Below are 17422 nucleotides of genomic sequence, written 5' to 3' on the forward strand. Positions count from 1 at the left end.
ATTCATGTGCAGCATTTTGCTGAGCTGGGAACCAAAACACATGACTGCTTTCTTTCTTTCTGTCAAAAAGAGACAGAAAGAGGGTGGAGCAAAGGCTGCCGGGAACCTGCTAGCTCCACCCACTGGCTATCTGAGCTCTGGGCTCAGGTTAACCCTTTCGTGCATGCAAGTGTGAGCCAATAACTATATATTACAACATTGAGGAAGTAGTGGGCATGGAAAGAGGAGTCGCAGAAAGTGACAAATACACTCACTACCAAACACCAAAAGAAATAATCTGCAACCCTGAGCGCTGCAGTTTAGGACCTGATTTCCCTCCATTCATCAGATTATCCTTGTATTGAATAAACCTAAATTTGGATAAACCTAAATTTAACATAGGGAAGCATCAAGATTGGTGTTGTTGGAAGGGAATGTCATGTGAACTACACAAACTACATGGAAACACAAACAGTTTTAAATACACAGTAAACTGTGGGGAGTCCTTACCCTGGAGGGGAGCCACCTGCTTTTCAACTTCTGCAAAAAAGAAAAAAGTTACAGCCACTTTCAAAATTCCCCATTTGTAATGAATGAGGAGCACATAATTTCATTTTATACGGAGCAGCTTGGAACCCAGAGCACAGACTGAAGAGAAGTGAGCACAGAGTGTCTCAGAAACAGATTAGGATTTTTAAAAATCACACCAATTTAGATGCAAGTGGTCTCTGCATATCAGATGATTGCCCACCTTTAAAACTTGGCCTACAGGGGTGTGAGAGAGAGATAAATATCTGGTCCACGGGCCTGAAAATGCCCTCCCCCTTTTGAGTTAATAAAGAACACTTTTTGCTCATAGAAGTAAGCTTATGTTGATTTTAACAAATACAAAGTGATCTTGTGAACATGGCCTTTGGTTCCTTCAGAGGTCATCTAATTGCAGGGCTGAATCGGGCAGTGCTGTGATCCTAGTTGTTGAATGCCCAGCTCCCGACATCCCATCTCTCATCTCATCCCGACGTCTCATCTCTCCAGAGGTATACTGGTGAGTGAGTGAGTCTGATTTGCTTTTAAAGAGACTTGAAAATTGTTAAGAAACCCAGGGTGTAAGCAGCTTTTCCCCCAAAAGGATTTCACCATGTTTCCTGCAGGCAAAAAAGGTCAGATGGTAACTTCTTTTATTCAATGGAGACCAAGTTGCTGCTCAACACCGCCCCCCCCCCAGTTACCTAATGGATTAATATCGCAAGTAAATGGAAATGACTCGCAGAAGGAGTCATTGCATTTGGGGGGGAAACGTATTACTTTCGCATAGATGTTTTATTTTATCTGCTGCATTCTTGCCCCTTAACATCAAAATTAAATGTGATCTTAACACCCTTGTTCTTGCTCCTGTAACTTGTTATTTGAGAAGAAACAGGAGCTTCCATAGCCTCCCTGAAGTACAATTCACACAAGCAAAGCAAGCATCCCGTCTTACGGAAAAGAAAAAGAGGTTCGGTACTCACCGAAAAAGGAAATCGAATGAGAATACTTTGCCAGCTACGCTGTAAAAACAAAAAATGGAGCACGAATAAGGCACTGACATCAGACTCCAGAGAGGGATGCAACCTGTTCATGATGAGACCCGTGGTAGCCTTAGCAGATTGAGAAGCAAGGGATTGGAACATTGTCACGCCCAGGAAAAACCCGTGTGTTCGGGCTTTAGGGCAGAGATGGGGAACCTCAGGCACAGGATTATACCTGGCACCTAAAAGCAGACAACAATGGTGCCAGGTGTGCTTCCTTGGGGAGAGCATTCCACAAATGAGGAGCCACCACTGAAAAGGCCCTTGCTTGTGATGCCACCCTCTGGACCTCCTTTGGAGAGGGCACACAAAGAAAGGACTTGGACAGTGCATGCAATGTCCAGGTTTACATACTCTCCAACATTTCTCCGATGAAAATAGGGATGTCCTGTTCAATGATGAAAAGGATGATGATACTACAGTGGTACCTTGGTTTACGAACTTAATCTGTTCCGGAAGTCCATTCTTAAACCGATGCGCGCTTTCCCTAATGAGGCCTCCTACTGTAGCACCCTGCTTGTGGTTAACGCTTAGCTGGAATGAAATATTCAACGCAGCAATAGAGAAATTAAAATAATAATTTATTTGTCAGACAAATAAATGAGAGGCACAGTGGTATGGTTACCAAGCTCTGGCCTGGCCTCCTGCCATTCTGGCCAGCACTTATATTTCTTTAATCCAGCCCCCTTGCTCCTCCTGTGGCTGCCTCTGTCCAATCAGCCTGGTTGAAATTCCTATTGGCTGTTTGCTAGAACCAATCACAAAAGATACACCCATTTCCTTCTGTCCTTTTATGGAACACAAAGAGCTATATATTCTTCCATCTATAAATGACAAATAAGTAGTAATATATCTTACATGTGTCTCAACAAGGAATCTTAATTACCAGCTCACCTCTTGCCCTCCTTGCCCTATTGCCTTCCAAAACAGATAGTTAATCTTGAATTTTTATCTTCAACAGATGTCAAGGATCTTGAGTTCACATCAACATTGAAAGATCTCCTTCATTTGAAGGTTTCTAAACAAAAAGCCTGACAACTATATATCAGGAGTGCTCTATGGCGTCTCCTGTCTGGCAGGGGGCTAGGCTGGTGGCTGACTTAATTTCAGGATAGTTAAAACTCTTACAACTATATGAAATAAGAATCTAGCATTTCTTAAATCCTTTGCATAATTACATTTAAGCCAATATATTTAATACATTATCATAGGTAGCCTTTTAAAAGGAATAAGGCCTTTGTAAAGTAAAAAAGGAACTCAGTAAAAAAAAAACAGCTTCAAAAGAAGCCTCTTCAGTTTACACCCCTCCTTTCACCCCTCCTTTCCAGCCAGCTGCTTTCCCATTAGCTCTTCCCAACATTTATTGCCCTTTAACTCTCTCAGTTTTAAAAAAAGAAACAGCTTTAAAAGATTTCCTTAAAATGCTCTCTTTTTCTGCCAGCTAGATGCCTCTCCATTGCTCTTGGCCTTTTTAACCTTAGGAAGAAGATATGGCTCATTTTACTGGGAGGCACATGGTATCATTTTATTATTTACTCATTCCTAATTATGTTTATCTCTGCTTTTTTATCTTCTGTAACATGTAGGATCAGTGTCTGCTCTCAGCCTGTAATTTCCCTTTTTACGACTTTGAGAATTGTTTTCTGCTATAAATCAGGGGGCCCCTTGTCTAGGAGGAAAAAACATTGCCAAGGCCTTTTAGGCAGCTGGTCTTTTGCCTGGCATGAAACATTTGAAAATCTTTAAGATACAGGCCCTGATTGAAATATATAAGCTTTGATAAAAAATGCAGGCTTATGATTAGATGCCTCATTCCCCCCTTTCAAGCTCAAGGACCTTCATCCCAAGTGTCCTTGATAGCTTGACCTTCATCATATTCCTGAGGTAAAGCTCTGTATAGGGCCATGATATGAGGTAGAGTTTCATTTGAAATCATCTTGCTAATTGTACTTCTAAAACATGAAATGATACATGGCATCATACATAAAACCATTACTACTACTGTCAAGAAAAACAAGCAAGACAATAGTATCCCTTTGAGTCCTGCGACATTAGGTAACCAATTGGTGAGCCATCCCATATCCCATCCTTCCCATGTTTGTACTGGGACATGTGCTATATTCTCCATCTTTGTGGCCAACACACGGATTGCCTCACCATTATCAGAAATGTTAAAGCAACAGGCATTCCCTGTCAAGTTCAAGACTCCACATAGGCCTCCCTGCCTGGCAAGTACATAATCCATTCCCATTTTCAGCTGCAAAATGGCGGCTCTACTTTCATCCAACTGTTGTGCAATAAGTCTCAAACTCTGGGCCGTTGCATTGGTTACAAGTTCCACTACTGCTTGCAATCGAATTATTCTGTTTAGATTATAAATAGGATCCCGTGCCCCTTGTATGAGCTCACCAGGATTCCAGGAGGCAGGATCATAATAGGCTATGATGCGCTCTGGTGGCCAATCATCAGTATCGCTCCAACTTTGGGTACTTCCTCCTGCTATATGAGAAATATCAGCGTTTCTTCGTGTACGCTTGGCCGAACTAGTGGGCATAATCCACATTGGTGGTAATACCCATCCCAAGAAACAAGTCCCACTCCATTTGGAAGGGAGTTTCTTGTATGCCCATTCTCCACATATCCACCACAACCATCGGGTCTGAGGTTTTTGGTACGTGGAGTGCAGAAGGCGAAATATCAAAAGGGGTAGAGAGTTCACAGTGCAGTATGTTAGATTGCCTTTTTCTGTCACAGTTATGTTCCATACCACTTTCCATGCATGAATAAAAGGAGGTGCACAGGGCAAGGTATTCCGAGTTCGATAGGTAGTACCGTTTGCCCAGGTTTGACTATTCTTAATATAATCCCAAGTATAGTGGCAATGAGAAGAGCCTATCATGGTAGGATCAGCTGCATCTGATGATTTATGCACACAGATTTCCCCTTGCACAGGTATAACTCGTATTGGTTTAGTTGAGTTCCATCCGGGGAAATTCTGTACTTCTGTTTGGTGTGGCATTTCGCTTACCATACCAATGGCACTTAATGGTATTGGTAATAAGGGCATACCTCCCTCTGAATCATCTGGCCCAAGAGAGCAAACAAGGCAGTTAGTCCTATTTGCAACATTGGCTACCATCTCAGCTAAGCCTACCCACATATTGTGGTCATGGCGGAATCCATATTTAGCAAATTTGGTCAGATTCAAGGACCCTTCCCCTTCCCAAGGGATCAGGATTAATAATAAAATCATGTTGATGTCTAGCATATGCATTCCTTCCACAAAAGATTACCTTATTGTGATAGCAAATAAATATTAGCCCCAATATAATTCCCCCAGTGACAGAAATGGGGAACCACCAAGACCAAAACATATATCCCGAGGATCCCCAATGAGTAATATCCTTTATAATTGTTCCACAAGGGGGCAGTCAATCAATTGTATAAGAGAATCTTCCCGTTCACAGTCGCTGGTTCAGACGCTCCTCAAGCTTCAGGCGTGCGCAGGTCAGCCAGCTTCCAGGTTGTGGCTGCAGCAGGCCAGTCGTCTAAATGTTGCCCGTGACCTAGCCCGTTCCCGGTAGGGCTAGATACAGGGGTTTTTGGAGAGAGTCAGTTTTAAAGGATTAGAGGGGTCACCTTTGCACGTCCAACTGCCTTCGGACTTCTTCAAACGAGAGTGATGAATCCAGGGGGTCACCTCAGCTACCTTCACCGCTGTTGGAGTAGAGAGCAAGACGGTGTAAGGTCCACGCCACTTAGGTGCAAGTGGATCGCGTTTCCACTCTTTCACCCATACGCTATCGCCAGCCTGGAACTGATGAATCGGCTCGGCAATGCTGCACGGCGTGCGCTCGAGGGCCCACCTGTTAAGAGAAACAAAAACACGGGAGAGAGATTGCACTTGTCCCTGTGTCACATGGTCTCCTATTTGTTTAAGGTCAGCTGGAATATCCTGAACAAAGGAGGGCGGCCTCCCATACAGGAGCTCAAAAGGTGACAACTTAAGTCTTTTTGTGGGTGCACACCGAACACGAAACAGTGTTATGGGTAACACATCTACCCATCCCAATCCCGTTTCCTGGGTTAATTTTGCCAATTGGGTTTTCAGAGTCCGATTCATTCTTTCAGTTTTCCCTGAACTCTGAGGCCTATATGCTGCATGCAGTCTCCATTTTACTTGTAGGACTCGACATACATCTTGTACTACTTGATCAATGAACGCTGGCCCATTATCACTTCCAATGCATCTAGGTAATCCAAACCTTGGGATCAATTCAGTGAGGAGTCTCTTAGTTACCTCTCGTGCTTTTTCAGTTCGGGTGGGAAAAGCTTCAACCCATCCGGTAAGAGTATCTACAAACACAAGGAGATACTTGAATCCCTTAGAAGGGACCAGCTCTGTGAAGTCCACAATTAGGCTTTCCATGGGGACGTATCCCACATGCTGAATTCCAGGAGGTTGTACCGGTCCCTGCCTGGGATTGTTTTTAGCACAAAGAACACATTTCTGTGAAATGCAAGTTGCTAATTGTGATAGATTAATAATATACAACTTCCGACTGAGACTCTCTCTGGTTGCAGTACCGCCAAGGTGAGTAGATTCATGATAATTTCTTACAATTGTGCCTGCTAGATGATGAGGTACATAAATCCTATTGTCCGGCAGGATCATCCAACCGTCCTTCACAACCGCTCCTTCCTGTTCAGCCCACTTCCTCTCTTCTGGGGTATAGTGAGGTTTAACTTCTTCTGGAACTATCTCTGGTATGAGCGCTGCTGTAAATCCTCCCACAGGCTTTAGGGCTGCCTCTCAGGCTGCTTTGTCAGCAGCATGATTTCCTCTGGTTATTGGATCCCTTCCTCGTCCATGACCTTTGCAGTGCATTACAGCAATCTGTTCTGGAGCCCATACTGCTTCTAACAGGATTTCTACTTCAGGTCCATATTTCAAGGCCTTCCCGTGGGCTCCGATTAGACCTCTTTCTTTCCATAGAGCTCCATGTGCATGCAGGGTTAAGAAGGCATATTTAGAATCAGTATAGATGTTTGCCTTACATCCGGCTGCCAATTGCAGAGCTCTAGTTAAACCTATAAGTTCAGCTTTTTGTGCTGAGGTGCCAGCAGGCAAAGCTTCAGCTTCCACAACTTCCTCATTGGTGACCACAGCATATCCTGCTCGTCTGGCACCTTCATGCAGGTAACTGCTACCATCAGTATAATATACAACATCTGGATTTTTCAATGGCTCATCTTTCAGATCAGGTCTACTGGAATAAACTTCATCCATTATTTGGAGACAATCATGTGATTCTTCATCATCTACCTCTGGTAGGGGCAGCAAAGTCGCTGGATTGAGCATATTCACTACTCGTAGATGAATCCTGGGATTTTCACACAATAGGCCTTGGTATCTAGCCATCCTTGGGTTCGTTAGCCAATAACTACCCTTATATTCCATGAGTGTCAGAACAGCATGAGGTACATTCACATACATCGTCTGGCCGAAGGTAAATTTATCAGCTTCTTTGACAAGGCTTGCAGTGGCCGCTACTGCCCTTAGGCATGGAGGCCATCCTTTTGCTACTGAGTCCAATTGTTTAGACAAATAAGCTACTGGACGGTTCCAACTTCCTAATCTCTGGGTCAGGACTGCCGCTGCAATCCCATTCTGTTCATGTACATACAGCTGAAAGGGTTTTTCCGAATTAGGCAATCCAAGGGCTGGTGCCTCCATAAGTCGTTGTTTGATAACTAAAAAGGCTTGTTTCTGCTCAGGTCCCCATACGAATGGGTCCTTTTCTGCACCTCAAGTGCTTTCATGTAAGGGCTTGGCCAGACTGCTGAAATCAGGTATCCATAGTCTACAAAACCCTGCTGTTCCCAGGAATCCTCTAAGATGTTTTCTTGTGGTAGGTTCCTTGATAAGGCAAATAGCTTCTTTCCTCTCTGGTCTCAATGCTCGTTGTTGGTGTGAGATGTCAAAGCCCAAATATTTGACCTTTTCTAAACATAACTGTGCCTTTTTCTGGGAAACTCGGTAGCCAGCTTCCCAGAGCAAGTGGAGCAGTTCCTCTGTCCCTTCTTTACAGGTATCAAAATCCTTTGCCGCTAGTATAAGATCATCCACATATTGCAGAACCACCTTTTCTCCCGGTATTGAGGGGTAACTTGTTAGATCCCTCGCCAAGGCAGTGCCAAATAAAGTTGGGGAATTTTTGAATCCCTGGGGCAATCTTGTCCAGGTTAGCTGGCCTTTTGTTCCTGTCAAAGGGTCTTCCCACTGGAAGGCAAATATAGGTTGGCTCTGTGGTGCCAGCCGGCACAGAAGAATGCATCTTTCAAGTCCAATACAGTAAAAAATGTTGCTTCTGGTGGGATCAAACTCAGCAAGGTATATGGGTTTGGTACATTTGGGTGCAAGGTCTCGATAGCCTGGTTTACGAGCCTCAAGTCCTGCACTGGCCTGTATTCATCTGTCCCAGGTTTTTGAACAGGCAAAAGGGGTGTGTTCCATTCTGATTGGCAGGGCTTAAGCAGACCATATTTTAATAGGCGGTCCAAATGTTTCTGGATGCCCTCTGCTGCTCGCCGGGGTAAGGGATATTGCTTTACAGATACGGGGGTAGCCATAGGTTTTAGGGTTACTACAATTGGAGCTATATTCTTAGCCATTCCTGGTGGGCTATTTTCGGCCCATACTCCTGGTGGCACCTGTAGAGTTCGGAGGAGCTTGTTTAATTCTGTATCCAATGTGGGTTGGACTTGCAAGGCTGACATTAGGCGCCATGATTGTTCCTTAGGTACTGAGAGGGTAATTATTCCTGCTGCTTTTGATGGCAGTTTCATTTCTGGACCTCGAGGAGTGAAGGTGATTTGGGCCTGCAATTTGGACAGCATATCTCTGCCTAAGAGAGGTATTGGACACTCAGGTATATACAAAAACTGATGGGTTAAACGATGTCCCCCAATCTGGCATTCCAAAGGTTGGAGGAAAGACCTCTTAGCTGACTGTCCAGTGGCACTTTTAATGACTACACTTTTGGATGCCTTTTTCTGCAATAGTTCTGGGAGTACTGAGTATTCAGCCCCAGTATCTATCATAAAGTCTATTAAATGGCTCCCTAATTGAATCGTGACCGTGGGCTCCTGGAAGCCTAACTTTATGGAGTCCGGTCGTTCCTAGTCTTGGGTAAAATCCTCTTCTGCCAGTCCAATGAAATTGTCTCTACTCCGTCCTTGTCCAGGTCTCTGATATCTTCCATCTCGGATCATTCCCCGTCCCCGTCCCTGGTTTCTTGGGCCGGAGCCTGGGCCTGGGCCTGGGCCTGGGCGTACTTCTTCCAACCTCAAGGGTTCAGGACACTCCCGCTTCCAGTGACCCTCCTTCTTGCAATTCGCACATTGATTCCTTCCCAGTGGTGGATTCTTTCCTCGCCTTCTCCCTCCATTTAAGGGGCGGTGGTCTTGCTTCACTGCTGTGGCTAGCATTACCATCTTTTCCTTCTGCCACTTCTTCTTCTCTTGTTTCTCAGCCTCATCCCTATTCCGATAAACTCGGCGTGCAATGGCCATAATTTGGCTCATCAACATCCCTTCCCATCCTTCTGATTTCTGAATTTTCTTACGAATGTCAGAAGCGCACTGGGCCACAAATGTAGCAGTAATCATTCTGCTGTTTTCAGGGGCTTCAGGGTCAAAAGGAGTCCATATACGATAGGCTTCCTGCAGCCTCTCTAAAAAGTCTCCCGGACTCTCATTTGGTTTCTGTTCTACTTCTGAGACTTTAGACATATTAGTGGGCTTCTGGCATGCCCTGCGGATACCTTGCACAAGTGTCTGGCGGTAGGTGGTAAGTCTGGCTAGGTGAATTGCATTGTTTGGATCCCAATTAGGATCTTCCAAGGGAAAGTTGTCTTGGAGATGACGGTCAATATTAAAAATATTTCCCACTCTGGCCTGCTCACGCAAATATATCTGTGCCTTTTCAATTATGTCTCTCCTTTCCTCAGTGGTGAAAAGAGTATTTAGGAGCTGGCGACAATCTGTCCAAGTAGGGCTATGAGTATTTACTATTGAAGTCACCAAGTCCATCATAGCCTGAGGTTTTTCTGCAAAAGATGGGGTGTGTGTTTTCCAATTCATCAGATCCGTAGTCGTGAATGGAATATATTGCAGGGTCGAAGTTCGAGGTGGCCGTGGTCCGGGTTGCCCGTTAACCAGCACAGGCTCCTCAAGTGCATCAAATACTCTTCTAAGAGGGGCTACTACGTGACCTTTCTCTTCACTTTGCTCTAGGGGCCTCAAATCATAGGGGATGGTATCTGTCCCAAGGCGTTCTTTTAGCAGCTTTATACGCCTGGCTGTATTGCTTGCTGACCGATCAAGGTCTCCCTGTAACTTCTGTAATATTTCTCTGGGACTTGGATGTACAGGGGTTTGGGGTGGGCAATCAGTTGTTCCACTAAAGGAGACTGTAGATGGAGGTCTATTAGGAGTCACAGGTGGAATAACCACTTCTGCTTGGGCTTTATTATAGGACTCCAATGCCTCCTGAAGATATTTATCATAATCTATCAAGGAATCAAGCTCTGTGACTCCACCCCCATTATTCATTCCAGTTTCTTGCCTTGGGGTTACAACTGGTGGAGTGTTTGGATTAGGCTCCCTTCGATGTGGAGCATAGGGTGGAGGTGGAAGCACCTCTTCCTCTGGTCCCTCAAAAATGGGTTTGAGTTTATTTGGCAAGATTCCTTTCCTAGCTTCGGCTTTTACAGCCAATAATTTGCATCGTTTGACTTTGCATTCCCTTATCCATGGAGGATTTTTATTTAATGTGCTCAGCCAGGAATCTATATATGAAAATTGTTCTGGGCACCCTCCAGTTTCTTTGGCGATATTAGTCCAAAGTTTGCTTACTAAATTTATATCAAAGGTTCCCTGAGATGGCCATTCAGTATTTTGTTTTGGCCATTCTAGTTCACATAACGTTCTCAAGCGCTCTGGCGTCATTTTGACTCCATATGCCCCTGAGAAGGCTTTCTTAAAATTATTTAACATACATTCAAGAGGTGTATTTCCCCCCTTTGAACCACCAACTCCCATTGTATGGCCCTGTGAAGTATCCACTCAGTCACTCACACACGCGCTTTGTGAGGTTCCTTGCCCAGTGAAGTCGCCTTACTGGGAACCGAAGTACTACCCACTCCACACTCAGGTCAGCTACAGATTGCTCTGTACTTTCTCACACATACAATGCGCTAGATACTTCACCACACTCTACCTCCCAATTTTCCCTTTTCCTCCACCAGACCAACATCTGATGTACCCAACCACCTAGCGTACTCAGTTCCCCCTTACTGAGACGCAGAAGTTTGATCAAGACTTCTCTTCCTCCCAATTAATTGGAGGGCCAAAAATCCCTTTGTGCACTTACCCTTGGCTGGTTCCCTGTTTCCCCCCGGTCCGTCGCCGCCAGTGAGCAGGGTATCAGACAGACGAGTCTTCTGCGTTCCCCCTGGAAAAATTTACCAGTGCGCGCTGGGTAAGCAGTTTAGAGATCCTCTCTCTTGTACCCTGCCCAGTAGGGCGAAGGGGCTGCGTTCCAGCAGACCACTTATCCGAGTCACAGGGGCACCATAAAATGTAGCACCCTGCTTGTGGTTAACGCTTAGCTGGAATGAAATATTCAACGCAGCAATAGAGAAATTAAAATAATAATTTATTTGTCAGACAAATAAATGAGAGGCACAGTGGTATGGTTACCAAGCTCTGGCCTGGCCTCCTGCCATTCTGGCCAGCACTTATATTTCCTTAATCCAGCCCCCTTGCTCCTCCTGTGGCTGCCTCTGTCCAATCAGCCTGGTTGAAATTCCTATTGGCTGTTTGCTAGAACCAATCACAAAAGATACACCCATTTCCTTCTGTCCTTTTATGGAACACAAAGAGCTATATATTCTTCCATCTATAAATGACAAATAAGTAGTAATATATCTTACATGTGTCTCAACAAGGAATCTTAATTACCAGCTCACCTCTTGCCCTCCTTGCCCTATTGCCTTCCAAAACAGATAGTTAATCTTGAATTTTTATCTTCAACAGATGTCAAGGATCTTGAGTTCACATCAACATTGAAAGATCTCCTTCATTTGAAGGTTTCTAAACAAAAAGCCTGACAACTATATATCAGGAGTGCTCTATGGCGTCTCCTGTCTGGCAGGGGGCTAGGCTGGTGGCTGACTTAATTTCAGGATAGTTAAAACTCTTACAACTATATGAAATAAGAATCTAGCATTTCTTAAATCCTTTGCATAATTACATTTAAGCCAATATATTTAATACATTATCATAGGTAGCCTTTTAAAAGGAATAAGGCCTTTGTAAAGTAAAAAAGGAACTCAGTAAAAAAAAACAGCTTCAAAAGAAGCCTCTTCAGTTTACACCCCTCCTTTCACCCCTCCTTTCCAGCCAGCTGCTTTCCCATTAGCTCTTCCCAACATTTATTGCCCTTTAACTCTCTCAGTTTTAAAAAAAGAAACAGCTTTAAAAGATTTCCTTAAAATGCTCTCTTTTTCTGCCAGCTAGATGCCTCTCCATTGCTCTTGGCCTTTTTAACCTTAGGAAGAAGATATGGCTCATTTTACTGGGAGGCACATGGTATCATTTTATTATTTACTCATTCCTAATTATGTTTATCTCTGCTTTTTTATCTTCTGTAACATGTAGGATCAGTGTCTGCTCTCAGCCTGTAATTTCCCTTTTTACGACTTTGAGAATTGTTTTCTGCTATAAATCAGGGGGCCCCTTGTCTAGGAGGAAAAAACATTGCCAAGGCCTTTTAGGCAGCTGGTCTTTTGCCTGGCATGAAACATTTGAAAATCTTTAAGATACAGGCCCTGATTGAAATATATAAGCTTTGATAAAAAATGCAGGCTTATGATTAGATGCCTCACTACCGCCAGTGCCCTTCTACCATTCAGCTTCTGCTCGTAGACCGAGGTAAAATTCACTAACCGGAACACCATTTCCAGTTTTGCGGAGTTCGTATACTGAATAGTTCGTAAACAGGGCTGTTCTTAAACCGAGGTATCACAGTACTACCACTGCTAATAATTTTATTATTTATACCCCGTGCATCTGACTGAGTTGTCACGGGCAATCTGGGCAGCTTCCAACATATATAAAAACATAATAAAACATTAAACATTTTTTTAAAACTTCCCTATATGGGGCTGCCTTCAGATGTCTTCTAAAGATTCTATAGTTACTCATCTCCTTGGCTCCGGGGCAGGGCTGGATTTACGTATAAGCTAAAGAAGCTATAGCTTGGGGCCTCACTCTCTTGGGCCCCCCCAAAAAATTAGAGGGAAAAAACAACCTGGATGTACATTTCCAAAATAGAAGATAAAAAACAAATAAAATAAAACCTACATACAGCAATAGTGTTTTTTGTTGTTGTGTAGGCTCCTATGCTGTAAGTAACGGGCCCAGCCTGCTAGCCTGCTCTCTAAAATATCACTGGTTTGCTAATTTCTATATATAGGGTGCCTACATTCTGCATGTACAAATGGCTTTGGATACCTATTAGGTCCATAAATTACCAAATAGCATATATTCAACACAAAAAACAGCAACAATTTGTTGCTGACAAAGGACAGCTGGACATATAAAGGGCCCCATTACCTTCAGTAGCTTAGGGCCTCATCAAACCTAAATCCGGCCCTGCTCAGGGGTAACTTAACTCCGTACCCTCCAATGAAAATAGGGGCATCCTAAGGAAAAGCGGGACATTCTGGGATCATATCAGAAACTGGGACAGCTTCTGTAAATCCAGGACAGTCCCTGGAAAATAGGGACACTTGGAGGGTATGCATCTCCTGTTGCTATCTCCTGTGCACCCCCAAATGTCTTGGATGTGATGGTGGTTGGGAGAACCCACAGCAAATCATGCTATAGGGGGAGGAAAGGGAGACCTTTCCATCTGGTAAGCTGACAGAACGATCTCCACAGTGCTCTGTTGAATTCTTCCCAGAGATTCCTCGCCCAATCCGCATCTCTCATTTTTCTCTATTCCTATGGATTCACAGCATCCACCCACACTGCTGTGGCCATGCCGATCACAATAGTTTTTAGCTGTGCTGAAAATAATCTCCGCTTTCTCCCCAAACCAAATCCTAGCAACCAATTAGATCATCTAATTTTAGCCACAAGAAACAATGTTTTGTGACTATCAATAAATAGCACTTAATCATATGTATTATTTCGCCCTCCAGGATACTTGCCAAGGACCTGGAATTCATCGCAGAATGCCATCACCTCGGAAAGAAAGGCAATTTTACGTTCCAATCACCATGCTTCGTAAATGACTTATGTGCGTGTTTTTGTAGCATAGGTGATTTTTTTAGAACTCATGAAAATGCACAGGAAATCTCCCCAATAGCCACAAGAAAGCTCTTTGTCTCCCCCCCCTTTGGATTTGTCCGCCCCCCCCTGTCTTCCCCAATTTGTTTGATCAAGTAGAAGATAGAACGATTTCTGCAAATGTCCCATAGAGCAGCGCATTGATTCAGAGGGAAAGGGACCTACAAGTTAAAACTAGGTCACCTTTTACTTTATTGCTGTAACAGCAAGAGGGGGAAAATGGATTTTAAAAGGGGGGGAGCAGTGGAAGAAATAAGATGTAGTGAACAGGGAAAAGGGTATTTTAAACTGGGGAATGAAAGATCATTATGGATATAATATCAGCACTAACAATTAGGGGTGTGTTTTGGGCACAAGATTGGACTGGTATTTGCAGCTTTGGAAAGCAGACTGATCCCATCTTGGAGCTACGTAATCTGTGTCTTTTTCGGCCAATCCAGCGTTTTATTTCCCTGTTATTTCAAGGGATTTCAAGTCACTGGTCTGAGAGTGGGGCTGGGGCTGTTCCACCCCCTCCTTTCCCTGGGAAAACCCACTCTGAGAGTAAGGATGTAAACGATGCGCTTCAGGTAAACAGCTTTAGGCTAAAGGGGCTGGAATGCAATGCCAGAGAGAGAGAGAGAGAGAGAGAGAGAGAGAGAGAGAAAGAAAGAAAGAAAGAAAGAAAGAAAGAAAGAAAGAAAGAAAGAAAGAAAGAAAGAAAGAGGTATGTTTGTCAGCTCTGATTATATGTTTATTTTATTTCTATGATGCTGAACAGCACAATACAGTACATTGTATAGATATTTTGGATGTATATTTGGTGCTTTTGTTCTGTTTTTTGAAAAAAGTTCTGCAAGTTAACTTTTGAATTAAACTTAAACAATTAAACTTGACAAGGTTTTTATTCCAAAAGGACAGTTTTCATGCATTCAGTCACTTCAAATGGCACAATTTTAATATTAATATCTGCAACAGATATAGTCCCTGGCTATGTGCTAAATTTCAACCTAAAAATGTCTCCCCACTTTCAAAGACCCATGCCAGAGAAGTAACCCCTTCCAAACCCCCCCAACAATCACCCAGTTTTGAAACCCCTCCACAACATTTCAAGATTTTCTTATAGCTTTCTTCTCACCCCACATCCCGCACTGTGCTAGAGAAAGCTCTCTCAGAAAAAGTTCTTTCAGCTTTAGCATGCACAGAATACTTCAGTGTTTGTGCACTGTACAATAGAGAATGTGAAAAAGTCATTCAGGAAGTTCCATGGGCATGCCAAAATAAGGCGCACACATACACACAAGCACACTACTAAAGTCATCATCATCATCAACCTTTATTATGATCCGGAGACCCAACAAATCATTACAAAGCAATACACAATTCATACAGCTACCTCCAGGTTAAACAAGCATTCGTTCAGAATATAGGGATCACTGGTTCTTGTAACCACCGATAAAAACTTGGCCACTGCTAATGTTCTAGCATTTGTCTGGTCTTCCAATAGAAACCTGACATAGTGAGCCTCTGATTTTCCTGGGAAAGGTACCAGCAAGGGTAATATCAGTTCAGTCCTGGCTTGCTCATATTTTGCACAGTGCAACAAAATATGTTTTATGGAATCAATGTCTTGAGCACACGAGCAAAGTCTGTCCTGGTAGGGAACTCCTCTCAACCTGCCATCCAACACTGCAGAAGGAAAGACATTTATTCCTGCTTTGGTGAAAAGCCTTCGATAATTTGGTACTGTCTGGTTTTTAATGTAAGATGTTAACTTAAAGACATGCCCATATTGTACTCCTACTGCCAGCGGACTACAGACTACATTATGGGACTACATTACCCCATACTAAGAAGAGTTTGGATTTGATATCCCACCTTTCACTCCCCTTCAGGAGTCTCAAAGTGGCCAACATTCTCCTTTCCCTTCTTCCCCCACAACAAACACTCTGTGAGGTGAGTGGGGCTGAGAGACTTCAGATAAGTGTGACTGGCCCAAGGTCACCCAGCAGCTGCATGTGGAGGAGTGGGGAAGCGAACCCGGTTCCCCAGATTATGAGACTACCGCTCTTAACCACTACCCCACACTGGCTCTAATAGCAAAGTAGTATTATGGACTACTTTATCAGAGGAAACCTCTAGGCAGTTAAAAAAAAACACAATATAAGTTAGGTATTAAAAATACTGAGAAAACAAAACTTTAAAAGCAAATTAATAAATCACCCCCCCCAATATAAGTAAAACTAGCAATGTTAAGGCAAAAAGATTAAAATTACACATCTGAGTAGGCATATCAGTTGGCTCTGGGACCAACTGTCTCCTCCTCCTCTTTTTCTTCTTCCTCCTTCTCTCCAGCTGCACAACTTAGGCTGAATTGCAAAAAAAATTGTGGAAGAAAGGCTATAATTGACAGCAGAAAGTTCCCTTCTTGCTTCCCATCACGTGCCGAGTTGTTGTTTTTCCATCGGACAGATTGACAGGCATTGCCGACTTAATCAAGTTCTGACTAACAAGCTCAAATGGCATGATTGACGTTGACACAGCTATCTCTTAATAACTCAGCATGACGCGTAAGCTGGCGCCCTTTGGTGGTGTGTCGAAATGGAAAGTGAGGAGACAGTGATGCATGAAGTTGCTGCTGGGCCGGGCGGATTTATCTTGCCTATCCAGCTGATTTTTCTTCCGTGCCCTTTAATGCCAGGGATTTAAATTGCTCCTAATCCAGTGCCAAGGTGAGCCATTGCTGTACTCTCTGCTTTCCTATCTCAGGGTGCAGATGGGAAAGAGAGGATCCCTATCGCCACCGAGTCTCCAGATTATTACGTCGGGCGGGGATCTAAATGCTGCCAGGCTGAAATTGCAGAAAAATAGGAAATGACCCAGAGTTGAAGAGCTGTTTCCATGAGAAGTTGCTTTATGCTGAGTCAAACCGTTGGTTTACTTAAGTCGGCGTGGTCCACCTCTTCAAGAATTCATGCATGCATGCAGCCTCCCAATATTTGCTTAACTTTACTTCCTTGCTATATGTTTTCTATGTACATAGTGTAGTGAGCTTTGGGGCGGGGACAGGGGGTAGGTTGTATTATATCATCCAACATCTCTTCAATGGAAATAGGGATGCACTATTTAATAATAATAATAATAATAATAATAATAATAATAATAATATCCTGCTCATCTGACTAGGTTGCCCCAGCCACTCTTGGCAGCTTCCAACATATATAAAAACATAATAAAACACAAATATTTAAAACCTTCCCTATACAGGGCTGCCTTCAGATGTCTCCTTTACTCTGGTGTGACTCAGGGGTCAGCAACCTTTTTCAGCAGGGGGCTGGTCCACCGTCCCTCAGACCTTGTGGGGAGCCGAACTCTCTCTCTCTCTCTCTCTCTCTCTCTCTCTCTCTCTCTCTCTCTCTCTCTCTCTCTCTCTCTCTCTCTCTATATATATATATATATATATATATTGGGGGGAA

At 43.6% G+C, this 17422-nt stretch overlaps 1 long non-coding RNA gene across 1 annotated transcript; it reads right to left on the reverse strand.

The window, feature by feature from the left end:
- Positions 1–402: 402 nt before the first annotated feature.
- Positions 403–16825, reverse strand: LOC310835294. The gene is made up of 4 exons (XR_014559518.1): positions 16223–16825; positions 15085–15171; positions 1488–1526; positions 403–1124 (listed from the first exon to the last, which is right to left on the reverse strand). It is a non-coding gene; the product is annotated as an uncharacterized lncRNA (long non-coding RNA).
- Positions 16826–17422: the final 597 nt, after the last annotated feature.

This window comes from Podarcis gaigeae, assembly GCF_964106915.1.
Source record: "Podarcis gaigeae genome assembly, chromosome: 17".
Taxonomy (NCBI): domain Eukaryota; kingdom Metazoa; phylum Chordata; class Lepidosauria; order Squamata; family Lacertidae; genus Podarcis; species Podarcis gaigeae.